The following is an 8,185-nucleotide window of genomic DNA, read 5'->3' on the forward strand; positions in this document are numbered from 1 at the left end:
CAGACTCTACCTTAAAGCCTTAACTTAAACCAGTTAAATTTACCCACCAAGCAACCACACAAAATCACAACTTGGGTCACAGATACTGCAGCCAAGTCACACAGAACTTGTTACCAAAAAGAAGAGTGCATTGCTTGGATGGATTTAACGTATTTTAGTGCCTTTCACCAGCAAGAGCTGCCTATTTCCTTCCACAGATCCCAATCTTCTTTAAAAAGTCAATAAAAAACCTGGCCCTCATTAGAGAAGGGGAAAGTTCTCCAGGCAGGGCTGTGGTTTCTCATGTGCCACCTGGGCAGCTGCGTGAGGGAAGTCCTTGTCACTCTAAAAAAGAATGAGCTGGAACCCAGTGAGGTAAACAAACCCTAAAAATAATGCCCGTGGGTGATGGGGAAGGGTGGGGGCACATTGCACCAGCCAGAACAGCTGAGAGAGGCCATGGCTTCCTCCTCACGCCTCCTTTAGTAGGGAAAAAAACCCCAAACTCCTGTCCTGGGGGTGGAGGTGTCACATCTCAGGGGAGAACTTCTTGCACAGCCAACTGTCCTTGGCCTGTGGCCACCTCCTCCAGGGGCACTGTGGGGTTTTATCCATCCCTGGGCCACTGTAAGAGGGACCTGGGGAAACTGGGACAGCTGAGACGTCACCTGCCCTTTGTTGGTGTCATACAAGCAGCTTCATGACCTCAAATCAAAGAGTGCGACCAGGATTTTTTATGGATTAGAAGGTGGCAGGATCAGCTCAGAGCCAACTGTTGGCACCAAGAAGGGGACAAGATGCAGTAGAGATATAAGGAAAAATAACCAGACAAGCAGCAATGACAGCAGCACAATCTAGTGGGGGTTGTGTCCTCAGCCCTCCTCCTCGCAGAGCCCCAGCCCATCCTGCTCCTTCCCCAAGCCCTAAAACCAGGCAGAATATCCCTGGCTCTGTGCTCATCCCACATGTGGGAGCCCTCACAGCCTCTGGCTGAAACGAGCACAGTTTCACACGTTCAGATTGAGCAGAAATCTGCAGCTTTCAAGTCCAGCTGTGGCAGCCACCGACCCGCCCAAAATGAAAGTTTTTTTTTTTCACTTTCACTAAGACCCCAGCTCTGCAGAGCTGAGTATTGATATTAAACCAGCAGAGACTCAGGTGTTGATGTTCAATCACTGCCCCAGCTTGTTGTACAAACCTCATTCAGGTCTGAACACATAAGGAGCCTTCTGGCTCCACGTGCAGGGCAGCTGCAGAGCCAGCCCAGGCATTTGTCACTGCTGAGACCCTCATGCACAGGAACTGAAACTTCCCTTCCTGCTGCTTTGTTTTTAATTCAATTGTCTTAAAAAAAAAATAAAATAACAAGCTACTTTCCTTTCTGTGCTGCTGAGGGCTGGCACAAAAATTATTGTCAAGTGATCAGGGGCTTTATTGGGAAATTTCTGTGACTGAAGGACGACACTGATGCCCAGAATCATCCTGCAGGAGAGGAAAAGGCCAAGTAATTTCCAGTGAAATAGACACAAAGGCCTTCCAGGATTTGGAGTCTGTACCAAAATCAGAACTTCTCTCAGCAGCTGCAGTTCCTGGATCCTGCAGGTTTCACCCACGGCTTTGTTTTCTCATCAGGGAACGTCCCACCTGCACGTGCAGCTCAATGAGCACACACATGTGTCCCAGCAAACCTGCTTTCAGCAGAATCCAGCCCCACTGGGGCTGCACACAGAGAAACTCCTGTTTTCAGGGCAGAGTTGACTGATTCCCTGGGAGATAACGTGCTTCTTCTAAGTTTTGGCCACACCAAGCAGCGAGAAAGAGCTTCAACCCCCGTGCCAGGGCGGGGAGTGGGAGAGGAAAAAAACAAAACCCTTTATGGATGACTAACCCAGGCTCAGCTCCTGGGCTGTGCTGCATGAGCCTCTTTGAAGAGTTTCACACTTCTGCACCTCCTGGTTTTGCCTCAAAAGGGGGACACAGGTGGGGACAAAGCTCCTGTTCGAGCGTCACCCCCGGACTGTGTGCAGAGGGAGGCACAGCAGATGTGGCTCCCACCAGGTTCTGGAGGCTTGCAGCAGACCTGGAAAGGCACCAGATCTGTACAAGACCCATCCAGCTGTGCTGGCAGCAGCTCCTGGCAGGCCCCCACACCCTCCCCTCACGTGCCAGCTCAGCCCCAGCAGCCGGAGGCGTGAGGTTGTTTTGGAGCTGCAGAGAACAACCGACAGAAAAGGTCTCCCCAACACCACAAACAAGCCCTGAAGAGCTGCCAGAGCCTCCTGCCTCCTCCCCTGGGCTGCCTGCTCCGGGCACTGCCCAGGCTGTGCCTGCTGGAGCAGGGAAGGTCATCGTGGAACCAGGGAATGGTTTGGGTTGGAGGGACCTCGGGATGGGGGAACGATGCCTTGAGAGGGCTGGCCTAGAACAGAGACTGGACAGAGCTAAGGAATAAAGCAGGGATTTATTAAAGGTCTCAATGGATCCACCTTGGGCAGCACAAGAGCCCAGCCAGGGCTACACCCCAGGTGAAGCCAAAATGGTCACAAAATGAACCCAGAATAAACCAAAATGGTCACAAATGCCCCACCGCTCACGGAGCCTCTCACATTTATAAGTTCTGCTCCATTTGCATATTGGAGTTAATTGTCCAATTCCAGCTTTAGCCCATGCAGTCCCATCCTTGTTTTTCTCTCTCCAGCCCACGTTGTTTGTGCTATTGGGCAGAGATTTGGATCATTTGTCCTTGGTGCCCAGCTGGAGCAGGAATTGTTTTGTCTCCCTGCTCTGTGCACAGAGCTCACCATCCCATAATATGAAGCCCAGACCCATGCAATAAAGCAGCACAGAACCTGAAAAATATAAAAGCCAAAACCTGAGGCATCAGGAGCAGCCCCAGAGCTGTGCCACAGGTCCTGTCCCAGCTGTGCCAGGGCTTGGAGGTGATGCTCTAGTGAGACATCAGCTCTGCACAAAAGCTGCTTCTCCAGGGGGCTTCTGGAACGTGTTCCACCCCACCAAGGGATGCTCCTGAGCTCCAGCAGGGAAATGAGCCCCCTCTATAATCACCAGTGCAGAAAGAGCCTTCCCTCACAGGGAATTTCCTCCTGCAGCCATGGAGGAGGTCATGAAACACACCATGAGATGGAGCTCCAGTGACCAAGATGGAAATACCTCCTTCTCCTCCCTGACATCTGAAACAAGAAAATAGAGATTATGGGAAAAGCCCAGCACAGAAAGAACCTCCCAAAGCACTGCTGACCTCCCCAGGGCCTGAGTGACAACCTCAGGACAGCCCAGGATGAGTCTGTGGTCACCGTCCCCCTTTGGCTGCAGCAGAGACACAAAGCTGGGACAGGGGACAGCAGGGACAGGGTCTCCTCCATGTCCTTCCCTCAGAGCCACTCTCTTCTTGCTCTGGGTCAGGAATTCCCTGTTCCTGGCACAGGGAAACCAGACAAACCCCTGAACTCCCCACAGGCACCAGGAGCGAGCTCTCCTTGAGAGCTGCTGACACCGTGTGGGAAGGGCTGGGAAGTGATCCACACACACCTCCTGCCCTCGGGAAAAACTCGGGAAAACTCGCGAAAAACTCGGGAATAACTCGGGAAAAACTCGGGAAAAACTTACCCTGAAATAAAGGTGTGGGTTCAGATTGTATCGCTGATATCACACAGATTGTATCACTGACATCACACAGATTGTATCACTGATATCACACAGATTGTATCACTGATATCACACAGATTGTATCGCTGATATCACACAGACTGTATCACTGATATCACATTTAATCCCTGTGGGCAATCAGGCTAAAAAGTGGAGCTGCTCTACTTTGGTTTCATCTCTTGGAAGTGATTTTAAATGGCTTTGATTCACTTTGCTCTTCCCTGTGGATCAGCCCATGCCTCTTCCAGGTGATTTTAATAATCAATAATCTCAGTGCTGAACTCCATCCTGTTTCCTGCATCCTCAAAATGACATCTCCCACAGATCCCCTTCTTCTGGCTTTGTACCAGAATTTCCTAGACAGCTCTGAAAAGCACAAATGGCCTTTTCCAGCCACCTCCTACCACGTGAGCCCTGTGGGGAAACTCCAGTGCAGCTGCTCTGGAGAAATCCCAGCCTGGAAAATGGGATTTGTCAGGCAGCAGAAGATGCTTCTTTTCTCAAGCAAGCTTAACAAACACCACCCTGCTCCCCACGAGGCCTCCTTGCGCTTTTCAATCTCTCACCACACAAGAACTGGCGGCTTCAGCTCCTGAATTTGAAGATGAACTGAGAAAAACGCTAAAACACTGTCACTTCAGCCATCAGTGACTGGAAGCCTTCTCACCTTTATGCAGGGGACAGTGAACGTTGCAGAGGTGTGAATTTTGCACCGAGGTGAAGCTACAGCTGGCAGAGGTTGGGACAGAAATTGACAGTAAATGGTGCCTGTGCTGGGAGGTTCTGACACCCCGAAACCCACAGTGTAAAGAAATTGTTCTGGAGTAATTCCTGTGTAAAAATTAAAGATTTTGAGGGAAGGGAAGGGAAGGGAAGGGAAGGGAAGGGAAGGGAAGGGAAGGGAAGGGAAGGGAAGGGAAGGGAAGGGAAGGGAAGGGAAGGGAAGGGAAGGGAAGGGAAGGGAAGGGAAGGGAAGGGAAGGGAAGGGAAGGGGGCACTGAGCTCTTCAACAGCCTCAGGGTGGGCAGCTCTGATCTCTGCTCTGGTGACCAGAGGGAACAGATGGAGCTGTTCCAGGGAGGTCTAAGTTGGATTTTGGGAAAGGTTTCTATCCCAGAGGGGGCTCAGGCACTGAACAGACTCCCCAGGCAATGCTCACAGCCCCAAGGCTGACACAGCTCCAGCAGGGCTTGGACAACACTCTCAGCACAGGGTGGGATTGTTGGGGTGCCTGTGCAGGGATAAGATCTGGACTGGATGATCCTTGAGGGTCCCTTCCAAGTCAGGATATTCCCTGATTCTTCATCAGCAAAGATTCACATGAAAATTAACAGCTTTTAATGCAGAAACACGCTGATTTCAGGCTGCCCAAACCCCTCAGATGCTCTCCCAGCCCCTCTGTGCCCTTCCTGTATGTGTGAGGAACAACTGAGCCCCCCATTTCCCCCAACCCCACTCCCTGCAAACTGAAACCTCCCCAACTCTGCACACATTTATCTACCCGCCTTTTGCCTTTTCCTCCTTGTTTGCATAGCAAAAAAAAAGAAAAGAAAAAAAAAAGAAAAAAGAAAAAAAAAAGTCCTTTTTTGTGGCTTCTGCAGAAGACAAAGGAACAAAAACAACCCTGCTCGCCCCACCTATGCCACCGGCTTTTATCTGCGGGGGCCTGAGCCCACCCCCTCAGGCCTTATGGAAATAAACACTCAGTGACAGCAAATCTGTTTTCAAGGAAAGGTTCCCACACCCCCTTACAAAACATTTCCGTACTTTTTTTCCCCGAAATGCTGTCCGTGTGTCTCCCCTGCACGGGCACCAGGTAGGGAACCCTCAGTTGCATCCTGGCTGTGTTCACCTATCCCCTCCTTCCCCCACCGTGCTCACCTGTCCCCAACTGCCCTCACCTGTCCCCAACTGCCCTCACCTGTCTCCAACGGTCCCCACATGTCCCCACTGTCCCTACCTGCCCTCGCCTGTCCCCAACGGTCCCCACGTGTCCTCACCTGTCCCTATCTGTCCCCGCCCGTTCCCCCTGTGCCCACCTGTCCTCACCTGGCCCCTTCCCTCTCACCTGTCCCCAATTGTCCCCACCTGTCCCCCCCTCACCTGTGCGCGCGCACTCACGTGTCCCCGCCTGTCCCCGCAGCGCCCCCTGGCGGCCCCGAGCGCAGCGCGGCTCCCGCCGCCGCTGGGGGGAACCGGAGACCGCCGGATGCACCGGGAGAACCGGGACCACCGGAGACCCCCCGGGCCAATACAGACACCGGGAGAACCGAACCCACTGGAGACCCCCTGACCCACCACAGCCCCCGGGAGAACCGGGCCCACCGGAGTCCCTCCAAGCCACCGGATCCACCGAGAGAACCAGACCCACAGGAGACCCCCCCCGAGCCAATACAGCCACCGGGAGAACCGGGACCACCGGAGGCCCCCCGGGCCAATACAGCCGGAACCGAACCAGGAGACCCGACCGCACAGCCACAGTAGACCGACCACGAGACCCCCAGGGCCACTACAGCCACAGGATCCACCAGGAGAACCAGACCTTCCAGAGACCCCCAGAGCCAACACAGCCACCAGATCCACTAAGGGAAGGATCCACAGGATCCACTAAGGGAACCAGACCTTCCAGAGTCCCCCAGAGCCAATACAGCCACTGGGAGAACTGGATCCAATGGAGATCCCCAAGCCACCAGCAGAGCCATTCCTGGCACAGGTGCCCAGAGCACCCACCCCTGGAAGAGCCCAAGGCCAGGTTGGCCGGGCCCTGGAGCACCCTGGGGTGGTGGAAGGTGTCCCTGCCCAGGGACAGGGTGGGTGTTGAGGTTCCTTGCAGCCCAGGCTGTTCCTGTATGAGTCTGTGATTTTATGGTTGTCACTGTGGGAGCTGCAGCAGGATGCAGGAGCTGCAGATGCCACCAGGATCAAGCCTCAATTCACCTTGTGTGGTTTTCCTGCCCTGCATCATCTCCCAGGAAAGTTTCTGGATCTGTCTCAGAGCTGTGTCACTCTGGGGCAAGGGGAGCAGTTGGTGCCCTTCAGTATTTTCATTGAGGGTCTAAAATCTCAGTTTGGTGCTCAGATGTGCTCGTGCCTCCCAAGCAGACACTGTTCCTACTTCCCTTCTCATCACTGCCACAGGGAGCAGGTAATGCCCAGGAAATGCACAAAAAATATTCCTGGCTGCACTTGGCAGCTTCTCCTTCCAAAAGGAAAACCTTGGTGTCCCTGTCAGTGCCACCCAGCACAATTCCCATTCCTCCAAACCTTGAACAGCACAGCGGCAAAGCCCAGCAGGAAACCAGGCAGGAGAACCACACTTTTCATCCCTCTGCTGCCTCCTGAGGGTCTCAGGGCCCTCTGGAGATGGGGACCAAGCTGCCACTGTGTGTCACACAAGGTGATGCTCGGGCTGTGAGCGGAGCTGGGCAGCTGCTCCCAATGTCACGAGCTCGTTGCCGGTCCCGTTTTGCTGGCGCTGGAATTCGCAGGGCTGGAGGGAGCAGCACTGCAGCACTCGGGGATGGAAATGAGGCGATAAATAGAGCATGACCCGCCCGCCGAGCACGGGAAGGGCACTGCAGGGAGAAACTGCGAGCTGATCCCTTCCCCGTGCTGTGACACCGCGGGTGATCCCCGGGGAGAGGCAGGGGAGCACAAACACGCAGGAAAGCAGCAAAATCAGGGGCAGAAAAGCATCAAAACCAGGGGCAAACCCCTCTTGTTCTTGTAAATTCTTTTTAGGTTTGTTCCGTTTTCCCACAGTTTTTGTCATGAGAGAAGTCCTGAACATTCCTGATGGCAGAATAAAGAGGCCAGTGTGGCACTCCTGGATGTGGAAATGGGATGCTGCTGAGGCAGAGCGTGAGATCCCCAAAATCCTCTGCAGCAGTGGCACCAGATTCAGAGGGAGCACAAGTGCTAACTCACAAACACACAGGAAAGCAGCAAAACCAGGGGCAAAACCCTCTTGCTCTTGTAAATGCTTTGTTGGTTTGTTCTGTTTTCCCACAGTTTTTGTCATGAGAAAAGTCCTGAAAATTCCTGATGGCAAAATAAAAAGGAAAGAGGCTGCTGTGGCACTCCTGGCACTGGGTTAGGCTCATCTCTGTGCTCAGGATTCATCTTGGGCAGGATTTCCTTCACCTGAGAGGTGAGCACACACCTGAACACACACATCCTTCTCAGAGGAAGAGGATGCTGGTGTTACCTGGCCGAAATGGGATGCTGCTGAGGCACAGCATGAAACCCCCAAAATCCTCCACAGCAGTGACACCAGCCTCAGATTTCCCAACCCACCTGGCTCCGTGGTTTGCCTGGAGCTGCAAATCTTCCCCTGCTGGAGCTGTGACCCCGAGGGATGTGCGAGAGCGACAGCCGGAGCATCCATGGAAGTGTGAGCGAGCTGCGAGCTGCTTTTCTCGCTCCGGGACAGCCCTGCTGCCCCCGGGAGGATCCTCACAGCTCCATCAGCGTCCATTAGCAGCTTCCCCTCCTCTGCCTGGCACGGAGTGAGCTCCTGTTGGCGTCCTGGTGGTCCCGG

Source organism: Zonotrichia leucophrys, chromosome 27, assembly GCF_028769735.1.
Source record: "Zonotrichia leucophrys gambelii isolate GWCS_2022_RI chromosome 27, RI_Zleu_2.0, whole genome shotgun sequence".
Classification (NCBI taxonomy): Eukaryota; Metazoa; Chordata; class Aves; order Passeriformes; family Passerellidae; genus Zonotrichia; species Zonotrichia leucophrys.